Source organism: Mesoplodon bidens (genome assembly GCF_964165515.1).
Source record: "Mesoplodon bidens genome assembly, contig: HAP1_SCAFFOLD_804, whole genome shotgun sequence".
In the NCBI taxonomy this organism is placed as follows: domain Eukaryota; kingdom Metazoa; phylum Chordata; class Mammalia; order Artiodactyla; family Ziphiidae; genus Mesoplodon; species Mesoplodon bidens.
The window spans coordinates 125,529-146,223 of NW_027672566.1; the positions used below are offsets into that span (position 1 = coordinate 125,529).

Consider the following 20,695-nt stretch of genomic DNA (forward strand, 5'->3'; position numbering starts at 1 on the left):
CCTGCTCGACGTCTCTCTAAGTGAGGCAGAAAGTAGACTTTAGGTCCAGCCCGAAATAAAGTAGAGATTGACCGTGAGCCTTGCTAGGCATTTGGAACATGCAAAGTCACCTAGGCCTCCTGAGGGCATTTAGAGGATTATGCCATTCAGCACACGCAGAATACACTGCATCCCAAAGGTTCATCGCAGAAGGCCGAATTGTGTTCCAAGGGCCTCCTTTGGCTTGTCAGAGAAGAGAGGTATATGTGCTGGGTGATCCGGTGTGTAATTGAGAAGCCTGGAAAACGGCAGTATTTTCCCCCATTTGAGAGGTACATAGTGGCAGCCTCAAGGCTGACTGAAAGATAGTGCTGTTACCCGTCTTCTAGTCACTGCTAGGAATGCCTCAGGGAAGAAAGTGAGTTTTCTCCTATGAATCGAGGTGGTCGCCTGTGCTTTGCTAGGAGTTCACCCCACCGCTTGCCCTAGCTAAACTGCGAAGTAAACGTGACCCCAAGGCCTCAAGGTAAGCACGAGCGTTTCCTATCAGCAAAGTTTGCTGTGCAGCCATCTCCATGAACCCTGACTCGATAGAGTGCTTTAAATCCTCTACGGCTCTCCGGAGGCCTCAGAGAGACGCGTATGAATTCCCTTCTGAGGGTGAGCGTGGGTGCCGTGAGTCCCCTTTTGTTTTCCGAGCAACACAGCGCAGAACAGGCTGTTGGGGTCAACCCTTTCTTTGCAGAGGGAAGGGCAATGAACTGATCCTAGCTTGCATAGCTTGATTTCTACCGCTGTAAAGCAGCCCCAGGACAACGTTTTTGCCAGTATTACATTCAACGTGGCTCTCCCTCTGTGGAGGCCCTCTGAACTGCACTGAAAGAATCCCTGAGCCTACAGTGCCCCCTGGCAACTCTTACCTGTCATCTCTCTATCGTGACGCAAGGTCCACTGTAGGTCCAGCCTGACAGAAAGATCAGAAAAACCGGTCAACTTGTGAGACTTTTGGACGATCCAAAGTCACCTAGGCCTGACTAAGTCATTAAGCAGCTAATGCTATGCACGGCATGCAAAAGTCCCCGCCTGCAACGAAGTGTGATCATAGAAAGGCCCCGTGTGGCCCAAAGTCTCCATTAGACAGTCAGAGAGTGCTGGTAAAGGCGCTGTGGGGTCAAGTTGGAAACTGGAGCATGTGAGAGAAGCCCGACTCTCCCCCTTTGGAAAGCAACTTCGATGCAGCTTCCAAGCTGCCTGAACACCACACCACCAGGACACTGTTCACTCCACAGATGCCTCTGAGGAGCAGGGAGCTTTTGCAAAAGAAACCGAACGCTTGCGCTTCCTTCCTGGGAGCTCAGCCCAGAGCATACTGTAGCTAAAGTGCCAACTAAATGTGACCTCTAGTCTCGAGGTAAGGTGCACATTTTCCCTTTACCAGAGGCAGGGGTGCACCAGTTTCCAGAAGGCTTAGTCAATGGACGGCTTTAGCTTTTGTATGCCTCACAGCGCTCAAGCCTCTCACGGGGGCATTTCTTTCCAGGGAATTGCACCGTGTACCAGAAGCCTTCTGAGCACAATCAAGGAATACACGGCTGTGGGACCAACACTCACTATACAGGTGAAAGGGCCGGCAACTAATCTGTTCTCTATGGCTAGCGTTCCACAGCTTTGAAACAGCCCCAGGAGCACGGTTCTTGGGACGGCTTTCTTTCCATGCGGGTCTGCCACGTTAGGACACCTAAGCTGCCTTGAAAGAAACCACCGGGGCTCCAATCCACTTTGGGGTCTCCTGCTCGACGTCTCTCTAAGTGAGGCAGAAAGTAGACTTTAGGTCCAGCCCGAAATAAAGTAGAGATTGACCGTGAGCCTTGCTAGGCATTTGGAACATGCAAAGTCACCTTGGACTCCTGAGGGCATTTAGAGGATTATGCCATTCAGCACATGCAGAACACAATGCATCCCAAAGTTTCCTCGCAGAAGGCCGAATTGTGTTCCAAGGGCCTCCTTTGGCTTGTCAGAGAAGAGAAGTATATGTGCTGGGTGATCCGGTGTATAATTGAGAAGCCTGGAAAAAGGCAGTATTTTCCCCCATTTGAAAGGTAGATAGTGGCGGACTCAAGGCTGACTGAAAGACAGTGCTGTTACCCGTCTTCTAGTCACTGCTAGGAATGCCTCAGGGAAGAAAGTGAGTTTTCTCCTATGAATCCAGGAGGTCGCCTGTGCTTCGCTAGGAGTTCACCCCACCGCTTGCCCTAGCTAAACTTGAAGTAAACGTGACCCCCAGGCCTCAAGGTAAGCACGAGCGTTTCCTATCAGCAAAGTTTGCTGTGCAGCCATCTCCATGAACCCTGACTCGATAGAGTGCTTTAAATCCTCTACGGCTCTCCGGAGGCCTCAGAGAGACGCGTATGAATTCCCTTCTGAGGGAGAGCGTGGGTGCCGTGAGTCCCCTTTTTGTTTTCCGAGCAACACAGCGCAGAACAGGCTGTTGGGGTCAACCCTTTCTATGCAGAGGGAAGGGCAATGAACTGATCCTAGCTTGCATAGCTTGATTTCTACCGCTGTAAAGCAGCCCCAGGACAACGTTTTAGCCAGTATTACATTCAACGTGGCTCTCCCTCTGTGGAGGCCCTCTGAACTGCACTGAAAGAATCCCTGAGCCTACAGTGCCCCCTGGCAACTCTTACCTGTCATCTCTCTATTGTGACGCAAGGTCCACTGTAGGTCCAGCCTGACAGAAAGAACAGAAAAACCGGTCAACTTGTGAGACTTTTGGGCGATCCAAAGTCACCTAGGCCTGACTAAGTCATTAAGCAGGTAATGCTATGCACGGCATGCAAAAGTCCCCGCCTGCAACGAAGTGTGATCATAGAAAGGCCCCGTGTGGCCCAAAGTCTCCAGTAGACAGTCAGTGAGTGCTGATAAAGGCGCTGTGGGGTCAAGTTGGAAACTGGAGCATGTGAGAGAAGCCCGACTCTCCCCCTTTGGAAAGCAACTTCGATGCAGCTTCCAAGCTGCCTGAACACCACACCACCAGGACACTGTTCACTCCACAGATGCCTCTGAGGAGCAGTGAGCTTTTGCAAAAGAAACCAAACGCTTGCCCTTCCTTCCTGGGAGCTCAGCCCAGAGCATACTGTAGCTAAAGTGCCAACTAAATGTGACCTCTAGTCTCGAGGTAAGGTGCACATTTTCCCTTTACCAGAGGCAGGGTTGCACCAGTTTCCAGAAGGCTTGGTCAATGGACGGCTTTAGCTTTAGTGTGCCTCACAGCGCTCAAGCCTCTCACGGGGGCATTTCTTTCCACGAAAGTGCACCGTGTACCAGAAGCCTTCTGAGCACAATCAAGGGATACACGGCTCTGGGACCATCCCTCACTATGCAGGTGAAAGGGCCGGCAACTAATCTGTTCTCTATGGCTAGCGTTCCACAGCTTTGAAACAGCCCCAGGAGCACGGTTCTTGGGCCGGCTTTCTTTCCATGCGGGTCTGCCAGGTTGAGGACACCTAAGCTGCCCTGAAGGAAACCACCGGGGCTCCAATCCACTTTGGGGTCTCCTGCTCGACGTCTCTCTAAGTGAGGCAGAAAGTAGACTTTAGGTCCAGCCCGAAATAAAGTAGAGATTGACCGTGAGCTTTGCTAGGCATTTGGAACATGCAAAGTCACCTAGGCCTCCTGAGGGCATTTAGAGGATTATGCCATTCAGCACACGCAGAATACACTGCATCCCAAAGGTTCATCGCAGAAGGCCGAATTGTGTTCCAAGGGCCTCCTTTGGCTTGTCAGAGAAGAGAGGTATATGTGCTGGGTGATCCGGTGTGTAATTGAGAAGCCTGGAAAACGGCAGTATTTTCCCACAGTTGAGAGGTACATAATGGCAGCCTCAAGGCTGACTGAAAGACAGTGCTGTTACCCGTCTTCTAGTCACTGCTAGGAATGCCTCAGGGAAGAAAGTGAGTTTTCTCCTATGAATCCAGGTGGTCGCCTGTGCCTTGCTAGGAGTTCACCCCACCGCTTGCCCTAGCTAAACTGCGAAGTAAACGTGACCCCCAGGCCTCAAGGTAAGCACGAGCGTTTCCTATCAGCAAAGTTTGCTGTGCAGCCATCTCCATGAACCCTGACTCAATAGAGTGCTTTAAATCCTCTACGGCTCTCCGGAGGCCTCACAGAGACGCGTATGAATTCCCTTCTGAGGGAGAGCGTGGGTGCCGTGAGTCCCCTTTTTGTTTTCCGAGCAACACAGTGCAGAACAGGCTGTTGGGGTCAACCCTTTCTTTGCAGAGGGAAGGGCAATGAACTGATCCTCGCTTGCATAGCTTGATTTCTACCGCTGTAAAGCAGCCCCAGGACAACGTTTTAGCCAGTATTACATTCAACGTGGCTCTCCCTCTGTGGAGGCCCTCTGAACTGCACTGAAAGAATCCCTGAGCCTACAGTGCCCCCTGGCAACTCTTACCTGTCATCTCTCTATTGTGACGCAAGGTCCACTGTAGGTCCAGCCTGACAGAAAGAACAGAAAAACCGGTCAACTTGTGAGACTTTTGGACGATCCAAAGTCACCTAGGCCTGACTAAGTCATTAAGCAGGTAATGCTATGCACGGCATGCAAAAGTCCCCGCCTGCAACGAAGTGTTATCATAGAAAGGCCCCGTGTGGCCGAAAGTCTCCATTAGACAGTCAGAGAGTGCTGGTAAAGGCGCTGTGGGGTCAAGTTGGAAACTGGAGCATGTGGGAGAAGCCCGACTCTCCCCCTTTGGAAAGCAACTTCGATGCAGCTTCCAAGCTGCCTGAACACCACACCACCAGGACACTGTTCACTCCACAGATGCCTCTGAGGAGCAGGGAGCTTTTGCAAAAGAAACCGAACGCTTGCGCTTCCTTCCTGGGAGCTCAGCCCAGAGCATACTGTAGCTAAAGTGCCAACTAAATGTGACCTCTAGTCTCGAGGTAAGGTGCACATTTTCCCTTTACCAGAGGCAGGGGTGCACCAGTTTCCAGAAGGCTTAGTCAATGGACGGCTTTAGCTTTTGTATGCCTCACAGCGCTCAAGCCTCTCACGGGGGCATTTCTTTCCAGGGAATTGCACCGTGTACCAGAAGCCTTCTGAGCACAATCAAGGAATACACGGCTGTGGGACCAACACTCACTATACAGGTGAAAGGGCCGGCAACTAATCTGTTCTCTATGGCTAGCGTTCCACAGCTTTGAAACAGCCCCAGGAGCACGGTTCTTGGGACGGCTTTCTTTCCATGCGGGTCTGCCACGTTAGGACACCTAAGCTGCCCTGAAAGAAACCACCGGGGCTCCAATCCACTTTGGGGTCTCCTGCTCGACGTCTCTCTAAGTGAGGCAGAAAGTAGACTTTAGGTCCAGCCCGAAATAAAGTAGAGATTGACCGTGAGCCTTGCTAGGCATTTGGAACATGCAAAGTCACCTAGGCCTCCTGAGGGCATTTAGAGGATTATGCCATTCAGCACACGCAGAATACACTGCATCCCAAAGGTTCATCGCAGAAGGCCGAATTGTGTTCCAAGGGCCTCCTCTGTCTTGTCAGAGAAGAGAGGTATATGTGCTGGGTGATCCGGTGTATAATTGAGAAGCCTGGAAAAAGGCAGTATTTTCCCACATTTGAAAGGTACATAGTGGCAGCCTCAAGGCTGACTGAAAGATAGTGCTGTTACCCGTCTTCTAGTCACTGCCAGGAATGCCTCAGGGAAGAAAGTGAGTTTTCTCCTATGAATCCAGGTGGTCGCCAGTGCCTTGCTAGGAGCTCATCCCACGGCTTGCCCTAGCTAAAGTGCGAAGTAAACGTGACCCCCAGGCCTCAAGGTAAGCACGAGCGTTTCCTATCAGCAAAGTTTGCTGTGCAGCCATCTCCATGAACCCTGACTCGATAGAGTGCTTTAACTCCTCTACGGCTCTCCAGAGGCCTCAGAGAGTCGCGTATGAATTCCCTTCTGAGGGTGAGCGTGGGTGCCGTGAGTCCCCTTTTGTTTTCCGAGCAACACAGCGCAGAACAGGCTGTTGGGGTCAACCCTTTCTTTGCAGAGGGAAGGGCAATGAACTGATCCTCGCTTGCATAGCTTGATTTCTACCGCTGTAAAGCAGCCCCAGGACAACGTTTTTGCCCGTATTACATTCAACGTGGCTCTCCCTCTGTGGAGGCCCTCTGAACTGCACTGAAAGAATCCCTGAGCCTACAGAGCCCCCTGGCAACTCTTACCTGTCATCTCTCTAGTGTGACGCAAGGTCCACTGTAGGTCCAGCCTGACAGAAAGAACAGAAAAACCGGTCAACTTGTGAGACTTTTGGACGATCCAAAGTCACCTAGGCCTGACTAAGTCATTAAGCAGGTAATGCTATGCACGGCATGCAAAAGTCCCCGCCTGCAACGAAGTGTGATCATAGAAAGGCCCCGTGTGGCCCAAAGTCTCCAGTAGACAGTCAGTGAGTGCTGGCAAAGGCGCTGTGGGGTCAAGTTGGAAACTGGAGCATGTGAGAGAAGCCCGACTCTCCCCCTTTGGAAAGCAACTTCGATGCAGCTTCCAAGCTGCCTGAACACCACACCACCAGGACACTGTTCACTCCACAGATGCCTCTGAGGAGCAGTGAGCTTTTGCCAAAGAAACCAAACGCTTGCGCTTCCTTCCTGGGAGCTCAGCACAGAGCATACTGTAGCTAAAGTGCCAACTAAATGTGACCTCTAGTCTCGAGGTAAGGTGCACATTTTCCCTTTACCCGAGGCAGGGGTGCACCATTTTCCAGGAAGGCTTAGTCAATGGACGGCTTTAGCTTTAGTGTGCCTCACAGCGCTCAAGCCTCTCACGGGGGCATTTCTTTCCAAGGAAGTGCACCGTGTACCAGAAGCCTTCTGAGCACAATCAAGGGATACACGGCTCTGGGACCATCCCTCACTATGCAGGTAAAAGGGCCGGCAACTAATCTGTTCTCTATGGCTAGCGTTCCACAGCTTTGAAACAGCCCCAGGAGCACGGTTCTTGGGCCGGCTTTCTTTCCATGCGGGTCTGCCACGTTGAGGACACCTAAGCTGCCCTGAAAGAAACCACCGGGGCTCCAATCCACTTTGGAGTCTCCTGCTCGACGTCTCTCTAAGTGAGGCAGAAAGTAGACTTTAGGTCCAGCCCGAAATAAAGTAGAGATTGACCGTGAGCCTTGCTAGGCATTTGGAACATGCAAAGTCACCTAGGCCTCCTGAGGGCATTTAGAGGATTATGCCATTCAGCACACGCAGAATACACTGCATCCCAAAGGTTCATCGCAGAAGGCCGAATTGTGTTCCAAGGGCCTCCTTTGGCTTGTCAGAGAAGAGAGGTATATGTGCTGGGTGATCCGGTGTGTAATTGAGAAGCCTGGAAAACGGCAGTATTTTCCCCCATTTGAGAGGTACATAGTGGCAGCCTCAAGGCTGACTGAAAGATAGTGCTGTTACCCGTCTTCTAGTCACTGCTAGGAATGCCTCAGGGAAGAAAGTGAGTTTTCTCCTATGAATCGAGGTGGTCGCCTGTGCTTTGCTAGGAGTTCACCCCACCGCTTGCCCTAGCTAAACTGCGAAGTAAACGTGACCCCAAGGCCTCAAGGTAAGCACGAGCGTTTCCTATCAGCAAAGTTTGCTGTGCAGCCATCTCCATGAACCCTGACTCGATAGAGTGCTTTAAATCCTCTACGGCTCTCCGGAGGCCTCAGAGAGACGCGTATGAATTCCCTTCTGAGGGTGAGCGTGGGTGCCGTGAGTCCCCTTTTGTTTTCCGAGCAACACAGCGCAGAACAGGCTGTTGGGGTCAACCCTTTCTTTGCAGAGGGAAGGGCAATGAACTGATCCTAGCTTGCATAGCTTGATTTCTACCGCTGTAAAGCAGCCCCAGGACAACGTTTTTGCCAGTATTACATTCAACGTGGCTCTCCCTCTGTGGAGGCCCTCTGAACTGCACTGAAAGAATCCCTGAGCCTACAGTGCCCCCTGGCAACTCTTACCTGTCATCTCTCTATCGTGACGCAAGGTCCACTGTAGGTCCAGCCTGACAGAAAGATCAGAAAAACCGGTCAACTTGTGAGACTTTTGGACGATCCAAAGTCACCTAGGCCTGACTAAGTCATTAAGCAGCTAATGCTATGCACGGCATGCAAAAGTCCCCGCCTGCAACGAAGTGTGATCATAGAAAGGCCCCGTGTGGCCCAAAGTCTCCATTAGACAGTCAGAGAGTGCTGGTAAAGGCGCTGTGGGGTCAAGTTGGAAACTGGAGCATGTGAGAGAAGCCCGACTCTCCCCCTTTGGAAAGCAACTTCGATGCAGCTTCCAAGCTGCCTGAACACCACACCACCAGGACACTGTTCACTCCACAGATGCCTCTGAGGAGCAGTGAGCTTTTGCAAAAGAAACCAAACGCTTGCGCTTCCTTCCTGGGAGCTCAGCACAGAGCATACTGTAGCTAAAGTGCCAACTAAATGTGACCTCTAGTCTCGAGGTAAGGTGCACATTTTCCCTTTACCAGAGGCAGGGGTGCACCAGTTTCCAGGAAGGCTTAGTCAATGGACGGCTTTAGCTTTAGTGTGCCTCACAGCGCTCAAGCCTCTCACGGGGGCATTTCTTTCCAAGGAAGTGCACCGTGTACCAGAAGCCTTCTGAGCACAATCAAGGGATACACGGCTCTGGGACCATCCCTCACTATGCAGGTGAAAGGGCCGGCAACTAATCTGTTCTCTATGGCTAGCGTTCCACAGCTTTGAAACAGCCCCAGGAGCACGGTTCTTGGGCCGGCTTTCTTTCCATGCGGGTCTGCCACGTTGAGGACACCTAAGCTGCCCTGAAGGAAACCACCGGGGCTCCAATCCACTTTGGGGTCTCCTGCTCGACGTCTCTCTAAGTGAGGCAGAAAGTAGACTTTAGTTCCAGCCCGAAATAAAGTAGAGATTGACCGTGAGCCATGCTAGGCATTTGGAACATGCAAAGTCACCTAGGCCTCCTGAGGGCATTTAGAGGATTATGCCATTCAGCACACGCAGAATACACTGCATCCCAAAGGTTCATCGCAGAAGGCCGAATTGTGTTCCACGGGCCTCCTTTGGCTTGTCAGAGAAGAGATGTATATGTGCTGGGTGATCCGGTGTGTAATTGAGAAGCCTGGAAAACGGCAGTATTTTCCCCCATTTGAGAGGTACATAGTGGCAGCCTCAAGGCTGACTGAAAGATAGTGCTGTTAGCCGTCTTCTAGTCACTGCTAGGAATGCCTCAGGGAAGAAAGTGAGTTTTCTCCTATGAATCCAGGTGGTCGCCTGTGCCTTGCTAGGAGTTCACCCCACCGCTTGCCCTAGCTAAAGTGCGAAGTAAACGTGACCCCCAGGCCTCAAGGTAAGCACGAGCGTTTCCTATCAGCAAAGTTTGCTGTGCAGCCATCTCCATGAACCCTGACTCGATAGAGTGCTTTAAATCCTCTACGGCTCTCCGGAGGCCTCAGAGAGACGCGTATGAATTCCCTTCTGAGGGAGAGCGTGGGTGCCGTGAGTCCCCTTTTTGTTTTCCGAGCAACACAGCGCAGAACAGGCTGTTGGGGTCAACCCTTTCTATGCAGAGGGAAGGGCAATGAACTGATCCTCGCTTGCATAGCTTGATTTCTACCGCTGTAAAGCAGCCCCAGGACAACGTTTTTGCCAGTATTACATTCAACGAGGCTCTCCCTCTGTGGAGGCCCTCTGAACTGCACTGAAAGAATCCCTGAGCCTACAGAGCCCCCTGGCAACTCTTACATGTCATCTCTCTATTGTGACGCAAGGTCCACTGTAGGTCCAGCCTGACAGAAAGAACAGAAAAACCGGTCAACTTGTGAGACTTTTGGACGATCCAAAGTCACCTAGGCCTGACTAAGTCATTAAGCAGGTAATGCTATGCACGGCATGCAAAAGTCCCCGCCTGCAACGAAGTGTGATCATAGAAAGGCCCCGTGTCGCCGAAAGTCTCCATTAGACAGTCAGAGAGTGCTGGTAAAGGCGCTGTGGGGTCAAGTTGGAAACTGGAGCATGTGGGAGAAGCCCGACTCTCCCCCTTTGGAAAGCAACTTCGATGCAGCTTCCAAGCTGCCTGAACACCACTCCACCAGGACACTGTTCACTCCACAGATGCCTCTGAGGAGCAGTGAGCTTTTGCAAAAGAAACCGAACGCTTGCGCTTCCTTCCTGGGAGCTCAGCCCAGAGCATACTGTAGCTAAAGTGCCAACTAAATGTGACCTCTAGTCTCGAGGTAAGGTGCACATTTTCCCTTTACCAGAGGCAGGGGAGCACCAGTTTCCAGAAGGCTTAGTCAATGGACGGCTTTAGCTTTTGTATGCCTCACAGCGCTCAAGCCTCTCACGGGGGCATTTCTTTCCAGGGAATTGCACCGTGTACCAGAAGCCTTCTGAGCACAATCAAGGGATACACGGCTGTGGGACCAACACTCACTATACAGGTGAAAGGGCCGGCAACTAATCTGTTCTCTATGGCTAGCGTTCCACAGCTTTGAAACAGCCCCAGGAGCACGGTTCTTGGGCCGGCTTTCTTTCCATGCGGGTCTGCCACGTTAGGACACCTAAGCTGCCCTGAAAGAAACCACCGGGGCTCCAATCCACTTTGGGGTCTCCTGCTCGACGTCTCTCTAAGTGAGGCAGAAAGTAGACTTTAGGTCCAGCCCGAAATAAAGTAGAGATTGACCGTGAGCCTTGCTAGGCATTTGGAACATGCAAAGTCACCTAGGCCTCCTGAGGGCATTTAGAGGATTATGCCATTCAGCACACGCAGAATACACTGCATCCCAAAGGTTCATCGCAGAAGGCCGAATTGTGTTCCAAGGGCCTCCTCTGTCTTGTCAGAGAAGAGAGGTATATGTGCTGGGTGATCCGGTGTATAATTGAGAAGCCTGGAAAAAGGCAGTATTTTCCCACATTTGAAAGGTACATAGTGGCAGCCTCAAGGCTGACTGAAAGATAGTGCTGTTACCCGTCTTCTAGTCACTGCCAGGAATGCCTCAGGGAAGAAAGTGAGTTTTCTCCTATGAATCCAGGTGGTCGCCAGTGCCTTGCTAGGAGCTCATCCCACGGCTTGCCCTAGCTAAAGTGCGAAGTAAACGTGACCCCCAGGCCTCAAGGTAAGCACGAGCGTTTCCTATCAGCAAAGTTTGCTGTGCAGCCATCTCCATGAACCCTGACTCGATAGAGTGCTTTAACTCCTCTACGGCTCTCCAGAGGCCTCAGAGAGTCGCGTATGAATTCCCTTCTGAGGGTGAGCGTGAGTGCCGTGAGTCCCCTTTTGTTTTCCGAGCAACACAGCGCAGAACAGGCTGTTGGGGTCAACCCTTTCTTTGCAGAGGGAAGGGCAATGAACTGATCCTCGCTTGCATAGCTTGATTTCTACCGCTGTAAAGCAGCCCCAGGACAACGTTTTTGCCCGTATTACATTCAACGTGGCTCTCCCTCTGTGGAGGCCCTCTGAACTGCACTGAAAGAATCCCTGAGCCTACAGAGCCCCCTGGCAACTCTTACCTGTCATCTCTCTAGTGTGACGCAAGGTCCACTGTAGGTCCAGCCTGACAGAAAGAACAGAAAAACCGGTCAACTTGTGAGACTTTTGGACGATCCAAAGTCACCTAGGCCTGACTAAGTCATTAAGCAGGTAATGCTATGCACGGCATGCAAAAGTCCCCGCCTGCAACGAAGTGTGATCATAGAAAGGCCCCGTGTGGCCCAAAGTCTCCAGTAGACAGTCAGTGAGTGCTGGCAAAGGCGCTGTGGGGTCAAGTTGGAAACTGGAGCATGTGAGAGAAGCCCGACTCTCCCCCTTTGGAAAGCAACTTCGATGCAGCTTCCAAGCTGCCTGAACACCACACCACCAGGACACTGTTCACTCCACAGATGCCTCTGAGGAGCAGTGAGCTTTTGCCAAAGAAACCAAACGCTTGCGCTTCCTTCCTGGGAGCTCAGCACAGAGCATACTGTAGCTAAAGTGCCAACTAAATGTGACCTCTAGTCTCGAGGTAAGGTGCACATTTTCCCTTTACCCGAGGCAGGGGTGCACCATTTTCCAGGAAGGCTTAGTCAATGGACGGCTTTAGCTTTAGTGTGCCTCACAGCGCTCAAGCCTCTCACGGGGGCATTTCTTTCCAAGGAAGTGCACCGTGTACCAGAAGCCTTCTGAGCACAATCAAGGGATACACGGCTCTGGGACCATCCCTCACTATGCAGGTAAAAGGGCCGGCAACTAATCTGTTCTCTATGGCTAGCGTTCCACAGCTTTGAAACAGCCCCAGGAGCACGGTTCTTGGGCCGGCTTTCTTTCCATGCGGGTCTGCCACGTTGAGGACACCTAAGCTGCCCTGAAAGAAACCACCGGGGCTCCAATCCACTTTGGAGTCTCCTGCTCGACGTCTCTCTAAGTGAGGCAGAAAGTAGACTTTAGGTCCAGCCCGAAATAAAGTAGAGATTGACCGTGAGCCTTGCTAGGCATTTGGAACATGCAAAGTCACCTAGGCCTCCTGAGGGCATTTAGAGGATTATGCCATTCAGCACACGCAGAATACACTGCATCCCAAAGGTTCATCGCAGAAGGCCGAATTGTGTTCCAAGGTCCTCCTTTGGCTTGTCAGAGAAGAGAGGTATATGTGCTGGGTGATCCGGTGTGTAATTGAGAAGCCTGGAAAACGGCAGTATTTTCCCCCATTTGAGAGGTACATAGTGGCAGCCTCAAGGCTGACTGAAAGATAGTGCTGTTACCCGTCTTCTAGTCACTGCTAGGAATGCCTCAGGGAAGAAAGTGAGTTTTCTCCTATGAATCGAGGTGGTCGCCTGTGCTTTGCTAGGAGTTCACCCCACCGCTTGCCCTAGCTAAACTGCAAAGTAAACGTGACCCCAAGGCCTCAAGGTAAGCACGAGCGTTTCCTATCAGCAAAGTTTGCTGTGCAGCCATCTCCATGAACCCTGACTCGATAGAGTGCTTTAAATCCTCTACGGCTCTCCGGAGGCCTCAGAGAGACGCGTATGAATTCCCTTCTGAGGGTGAGCGTGGGTGCCGTGAGTCCCCTTTTGTTTTCCGAGCAACACAGCGCAGAACAGGCTGTTGGGGTCAACCCTTTCTTTGCAGAGGGAAGGGCAATGAACTGATCCTAGCTTGCATAGCTTGATTTCTACCGCTGTAAAGCAGCCCCAGGACAACGTTTTTGCCAGTATTACATTCAACGAGGCTCTCCCTCTGTGGAGGCCCTCTGAACTGCACTGAAAGAATCCCTGAGCCTACAGTGCCCCCTGGCAACTCTTACCTGTCATCTCTCTATCGTGACGCAAGGTCCACTGTAGGTCCAGCCTGACAGAAAGATCAGAAAAACCGGTCAACTTGTGAGACTTTTGGACGATCCAAAGTCACCTAGGCCTGACTAAGTCATTAAGCAGCTAATGCTATGCACGGCATGCAAAAGTCCCCGCCTGCAACGAAGTGTGATCATAGAAAGGCCCCGTGTGGCCCAAAGTCTCCATTAGACAGTCAGAGAGTGCTGGTAAAGGCGCTGTGGGGTCAAGTTGGAAACTGGAGCATGTGAGAGAAGCCCGACTCTCCCCCTTTGGAAAGCAACTTCGATGCAGCTTCCAAGCTGCCTGAACACCACACCACCAGGACACTGTTCACTCCACAGATGCCTCTGAGGAGCAGTGAGCTTTTGCAAAAGAAACCAAACGCTTGCGCTTCCTTCCTGGGAGCTCAGCACAGAGCATACTGTAGCTAAAGTGCCAACTAAATGTGACCTCTAGTCTCGAGGTAAGGTGCACATTTTCCCTTTACCAGAGGCAGGGGTGCACCAGTTTCCAGGAAGGCTTAGTCAATGGACGGCTTTAGCTTTAGTGTGCCTCACAGCGCTCAAGCCTCTCACGGGGGCATTTCTTTCCAAGGAAGTGCACCGTGTACCAGAAGCCTTCTGAGCACAATCAAGGGATACACGGCTCTGGGACCATCCCTCACTATGCAGGTGAAAGGGCCGGCAACTAATCTGTTCTCTATGGCTAGCGTTCCACAGCTTTGAAACAGCCCCAGGAGCACGGTTCTTGGGCCGGCTTTCTTTCCATGCGGGTCGGCCACGTTGAGGACACCTAAGCTGCCCTGAAGGAAACCACCGGGGCTCCAATCCACTTTGGGGTCTCCTGCTCGACGTCTCTCTAAGTGAGGCAGAAAGTAGACTTTAGTTCCAGCCCGAAATAAAGTAGAGATTGACCGTGAGCCATGCTAGGCATTTGGAACATGCAAAGTCACCTAGGCCTCCTGAGGGCATTTAGAGGATTATGCCATTCAGCACACGCAGAATACACTGCATCCCAAAGGTTCATCGCAGAAGGCCGAATTGTGTTCCAAGGGCCTCCTCTGTCTTGTCAGAGAAGAGAGGTATATGTGCTGGGTGATCCGGTGTATAATTGAGAAGCCTGGAAAAAGGCAGTATTTTCCCACATTTGAAAGGTACATAGTGGCAGCCTCAAGGCTGACTGAAAGATAGTGCTGTTACCCGTCTTCTAGTCACTGCCAGGAATGCCTCAGGGAAGAAAGTGAGTTTTCTCCTATGAATCCAGGTGGTCGCCAGTGCCTTGCTAGGAGCTCATCCCACGGCTTGCCCTAGCTAAAGTGCGAAGTAAACGTGACCCCCAGGCCTCAAGGTAAGCACGAGCGTTTCCTATCAGCAAAGTTTGCTGTGCAGCCATCTCCATGAACCCTGACTCGATAGAGTGCTTTAACTCCTCTACGGCTCTCCAGAGGCCTCAGAGAGTCGCGTATGAATTCCCTTCTGAGGGTGAGCGTGAGTGCCGTGAGTCCCCTTTTGTTTTCCGAGCAACACAGCGCAGAACAGGCTGTTGGGGTCAACCCTTTCTTTGCAGAGGGAAGGGCAATGAACTGATCCTCGCTTGCATAGCTTGATTTCTACCGCTGTAAAGCAGCCCCAGGACAACGTTTTTGCCCGTATTACATTCAACGTGGCTCTCCCTCTGTGGAGGCCCTCTGAACTGCACTGAAAGAATCCCTGAGCCTACAGAGCCCCCTGGCAACTCTTACCTGTCATCTCTCTAGTGTGACGCAAGGTCCACTGTAGGTCCAGCCTGACAGAAAGAACAGAAAAACCGGTCAACTTGTGAGACTTTTGGACGATCCAAAGTCACCTAGGCCTGACTAAGTCATTAAGCAGGTAATGCTATGCACGGCATGCAAAAGTCCCCGCCTGCAACGAAGTGTGATCATAGAAAGGCCCCGTGTGGCCCAAAGTCTCCAGTAGACAGTCAGTGAGTGCTGGCAAAGGCGCTGTGGGGTCAAGTTGGAAACTGGAGCATGTGAGAGAAGCCCGACTCTCCCCCTTTGGAAAGCAACTTCGATGCAGCTTCCAAGCTGCCTGAACACCACACCACCAGGACACTGTTCACTCCACAGATGCCTCTGAGGAGCAGTGAGCTTTTGCCAAAGAAACCAAACGCTTGCGCTTCCTTCCTGGGAGCTCAGCACAGAGCATACTGTAGCTAAAGTGCCAACTAAATGTGACCTCTAGTCTCGAGGTAAGGTGCACATTTTCCCTTTACCCGAGGCAGGGGTGCACCATTTTCCAGGAAGGCTTAGTCAATGGACGGCTTTAGCTTTAGTGTGCCTCACAGCGCTCAAGCCTCTCACGGGGGCATTTCTTTCCAAGGAAGTGCACCGTGTACCAGAAGCCTTCTGAGCACAATCAAGGGATACACGGCTCTGGGACCATCCCTCACTATGCAGGTAAAAGGGCCGGCAACTAATCTGTTCTCTATGGCTAGCGTTCCACAGCTTTGAAACAGCCCCAGGAGCACGGTTCTTGGGCCGGCTTTCTTTCCATGCGGGTCTGCCACGTTGAGGACACCTAAGCTGCCCTGAAAGAAACCACCGGGGCTCCAATCCACTTTGGAGTCTCCTGCTCGACGTCTCTCTAAGTGAGGCAGAAAGTAGACTTTAGGTCCAGCCCGAAATAAAGTAGAGATTGACCGTGAGCCTTGCTAGGCATTTGGAACATGCAAAGTCACCTAGGCCTCCTGAGGGCATTTAGAGGATTATGCCATTCAGCACACGCAGAATACACTGCATCCCAAAGGTTCATCGCAGAAGGCCGAATTGTGTTCCAAGGGCCTCCTTTGGCTTGTCAGAGAAGAGAGGTATATGTGCTGGGTGATCCGGTGTGTAATTGAGAAGCCTGGAAAACGGCAGTATTTTCCCCCATTTGAGAGGTACATAGTGGCAGCCTCAAGGCTGACTGAAAGATAGTGCTGTTACCCGTCTTCTAGTCACTGCTAGGAATGCCTCAGGGAAGAAAGTGAGTTTTCTCCTATGAATCGAGGTGGTCGCCTGTGCTTTGCTAGGAGTTCACCCCACCGCTTGCCCTAGCTAAACTGCAAAGTAAACGTGACCCCAAGGCCTCAAGGTAAGCACGAGCGTTTCCTATCAGCAAAGTTTGCTGTGCAGCCATCTCCATGAACCCTGACTCGATAGAGTGCTTTAAATCCTCTACGGCTCTCCGGAGGCCTCAGAGAGACGCGTATGAATTCCCTTCTGAGGGTGAGCGTGGGTGCCGTGAGTCCCCTTTTGTTTTCCGAGCAACACAGCGCAGAACAGGCTGTTGGGGTCAACCCTTTCTTTGCAGAGGGAAGGGCAATGAACTGATCCTAGCTTGCATAGCTTGATTTCTACCGCTGTAAAGCAGCCCCAGGACAACGTTTTTGCCAGTATTACATTCAACGAGGCTCTCCCTCTGTGGAGGCCCTCTGAACTGCACTGAAAGAATCCCTGAGCCTACAGTGCCCCCTGGCAACTCTTACCTGTCATCTCTCTATCGTGACGCAAGGTCCACTGTAGGTCCAGCCTGACAGAAAGATCAGAAAAACCGGTCAACTTGTGAGACTTTTGGACGATCCAAAGTCACCTAGGCCTGACTAAGTCATTAAGCAGCTAATGCTATGCACGGCATGCAAAAGTCCCCGCCTGCAACGAAGTGTGATCATAGAAAGGCCCCGTGTGGCCCAAAGTCTCCATTAGACAGTCAGAGAGTGCTGGTAAAGGCGCTGTGGGGTCAAGTTGGAAACTGGAGCATGTGAGAGAAGCCCGACTCTCCCCCTTTGGAAAGCAACTTCGATGCAGCTTCCAAGCTGCCTGAACACCACACCACCAGGACACTGTTCACTCCACAGATGCCTCTGAGGAGCAGTGAGCTTTTGCAAAAGAAACCAAACGCTTGCGCTTCCTTCCTGGGAGCTCAGCACAGAGCATACTGTAGCTAAAGTGCCAACTAAATGTGACCTCTAGTCTCGAGGTAAGGTGCACATTTTCCCTTTACCAGAGGCAGGGGTGCACCAGTTTCCAGGAAGGCTTAGTCAATGGACGGCTTTAGCTTTAGTGTGCCTCACAGCGCTCAAGCCTCTCACGGGGGCATTTCTTTCCAAGGAAGTGCACCGTGTACCAGAAGCCTTCTGAGCACAATCAAGGGATACACGGCTCTGGGACCATCCCTCACTATGCAGGTGAAAGGGCCGGCAACTAATCTGTTCTCTATGGCTAGCGTTCCACAGCTTTGAAACAGCCCCAGGAGCACGGTTCTTGGGCCGGCTTTCTTTCCATGCGGGTCTGCCACGTTGAGGACACCTAAGCTGCCCTGAAGGAAACCACCGGGGCTCCAATCCACTTTGGGGTCTCCTGCTCGACGTCTCTCTAAGTGAGGCAGAAAGTAGACTTTAGTTCCAGCCCGAAATAAAGTAGAGATTGACCGTGAGCCATGCTAGGCATTTGGAACATGCAAAGTCACCTAGGCCTCCTGAGGGCATTTAGAGGATTATGCCATTCAGCACACGCAGAATACACTGCATCCCAAAGGTTCATCGCAGAAGGCCGAATTGTGTTCCACGGGCCTCCTTTGGCTTGTCAGAGAAGAGATGTATATGTGCTGGGTGATCCGGTGTGTAATTGAGAAGCCTGGAAAACGGCAGTATTTTCCCCCATTTGAGAGGTACATAGTGGCAGCCTCAAGGCTGACTGAAAGATAGTGCTGTTAGCCGTCTTCTAGTCACTGCTAGGAATGCCTCAGGGAAGAAAGTGAGTTTTCTCCTATGAATCCAGGTGGTCGCCTGTGCCTTGCTAGGAGTTCACCCCACCGCTTGCCCTAGCTAAAGTGCGAAGTAAACGTGACCCCCAGGCCTCAAGGTAAGCACGAGAGTTTCCTATCAGCAAAGTTTGCTGTGCAGCCATCTCCATTAACCCTGACTCGATAGAGTGCTTTAAATCCTCTACGGCTCTCCGGAGGCCTCAGAGAGACGCGTATGAATTCCCTTCTGAGGGAGAGCGTGGGTGCCGTGAGTCCCCTTTTTGTTTTCCGAGCAACACAGCGCAGAACAGGCTGTTGGGGTCAACCCTTTCTATGCAGAGGGAAGGGCAATGAACTGATCCTCGCTTGCATAGCTTGATTTCTACCGCTGTAAAGCAGCCCCAGGACAACGTTTTTGCCAGTATTACATTCAACGAGGCTCTCCCTCTGTGGAGGCCCTCTGAACTGCACTGAAAGAATCCCTGAGCCTACAGAGCCCCCTGGCAACTCTTACCTGTCATCTCTCTATTGTGACGCAAGGTCCACTGTAGGTCCAGCCTGACAGAAAGAACAGAAAAACCGGTCAACTTGTGAGACTTTTGGACGATCCAAAGTCACCTAGGCCTGACTAAGTCATTAAGCAGGTAATGCTATGCACGGCATGCAAAAGTCCCCGCCTGCAACGAAGTGTGATCATAGAAAGGCCCCGTGTCGCCGAAAGTCTCCATTAGACAGTCAGAGAGTGCTGGTAAAGGCGCTGTGGGGTCAAGTTGGAAACTGGAGCATGTGGGAGAAGCCCGACTCTCCCCCTTTGGAAAGCAACTTCGATGCAGCTTCCAAGCTGCCTGAACACCACTCCACCAGGACACTGTTCACTCCACAGATGCCTCTGAGGAGCAGTGAGCTTTTGCAAAAGAAACCGAACGCTTGCGCTTCCTTCCTGGGAGCTCAGCCCAGAGCATACTGTAGCTAAAGTGCCAACTAAATGTGACCTCTAGTCTCGAGGTAAGGTGCACATTTTCCCTTTACCAGAGGCAGGGGAGCACCAGTTTCCAGAAGGCTTAGTCAATGGACGGCTTTAGCTTTTGTATGCCTCACAGCGCTCAAGCCTCTCACGGGGGCATTTCTTTCCAGGGAATTGCACCGTGTACCAGAAGCCTTCTGAGCACAATCAAGGGATACACGGCTGTGGGACCAACACTCACTATACAGGTGAAAGGGCCGGCAACTAATCTGTTCTCTATGGCTAGCGTTCCACAGCTTTGAAACAGCCCCAGGAGCACGGTTCTTGGGCCGGCTTTCTTTCCATGCGGGTCTGCCACGTTGAGGACACCTAAGCTGCCCTGAAAGAAACCACCGGGGCTCCAATCCACTTTGGGGTCTCCTGCTCGACGTCTCTCTAAGTGAGGCAGAAAGTAGACTTTAGGTCCAGCCCGAAATAAAGTAGAGATTGACCGTGAGCCTTGCTAGGCATTTGGAACATGCAAAGTCACCTAGGCCTCCTGAGGGCATTTAGAGGATTATGCCATTCAGCACACGCAGAATACACTGCATCCCAAAGGTTCATCGCAGAAGGCCGAATTGTGTTCCAAGGGCCTCCTCTGGCTTGTCAGAGAAGAGAGGTATATGTGCTGGGTGATCCGGTGTATAATTGAGAAGCCTGGAAAAAGGCAGTATTTTCCCCCATTTGAAAGGTACATAGTGGCAGCCTCAAGGCTGACTGAAAGATAGTGCTGTTACCCGTCTTCTAGTCACTGCCAGGAATGCCTCAGGGAAGAAAGTGAGTTTTCTCCTACGAATCCAGGTGGTCGCCAGTGCCTTGCTAGGAGCTCATCCCACGGCTTGCCCTAGCTAAAGTGCGAAGTAAACGTGACCCCCAGGCCTCAAGGTAAGCACGAGCGTTTCCTATCAGCAAAGTTTGCTGTGCAGCCATCTCCATGAACCCTGACTCGATAGAGTGCTTTAACTCCTCTACGGCTCTCCAGAGGCCTCAGAGAGTCGCGTATGAATTCCCTTCTGAGGGTGAGCGTGGGTGCCGTGAGTCCCCTTTTGTTTTCCGAGCAACACAGCGCAGAACAGGCTGTTGGGGTCAACCCTTTCTTTGCAGAGGAAAGGGCAATGAACTGATCCTCGCTTGCATAGCTTGATTTCTACCGCTGTAAAGCAGCCCCAGGACAACGTTTTTGCCCGTATTACATTCAACGTGGCTCTCCCTCTGTGGAGGCCCTCTGAACTGCACTGAAAGAATCCCTGAGCCTACAGAGCCCCCTGGCAACTCTTACCTGTCATCTCTCTAGTGTGACGCAAGGTCCACTGTAGGTCCAGCCTGACAGAAAGAACAGAAAAACCGGTCAACTTGTGAGACTTTTGGACGATCCAAAGTCACCTAGGCCTGACTAAGTCATTAAGCAGGTAATGCTATGCACGGCATGCAAAAGTCCCCGCCTGCAACGAAGTGTGATCATAGAAAGGCCCCGTGTGGCCCAAAGTCTCCAGTAGACAGTCAGTGAGTGCTGGTAAAGGCGCTGTGGGGTCAAGTTGGAAACTGGAGCATGTGAGAGAAGCCCGACTCTCCCCCTTTGGAAAGCAACTTCGATGCAGCTTCCAAGCTGCCTGAACACCAC

At 51.8% G+C, this 20,695-nt stretch overlaps 1 long non-coding RNA gene across 2 annotated transcripts; it reads right to left on the reverse strand.

Annotated features, from left to right (window-relative positions):
- Nucleotides 1–771: 771 nt before the first annotated feature.
- Nucleotides 772–16,859, reverse strand: LOC308610010. 2 transcript variants are annotated; one of them, XR_014014390.1, is made up of 4 exons: nucleotides 16,816–16,859; nucleotides 13,278–13,321; nucleotides 7,972–8,015; nucleotides 772–943 (listed from the first exon to the last, which is right to left on the reverse strand). It is a non-coding gene; the product is annotated as an uncharacterized lncRNA (long non-coding RNA). The 2 variants fall into 2 exon arrangements; XR_014014391.1 differs by lacking the exon at nucleotides 772–943 and having other exon boundaries at nucleotides 7,847–8,015.
- Between the last annotated feature and the right edge of the window lie 3,836 nt (nucleotides 16,860–20,695).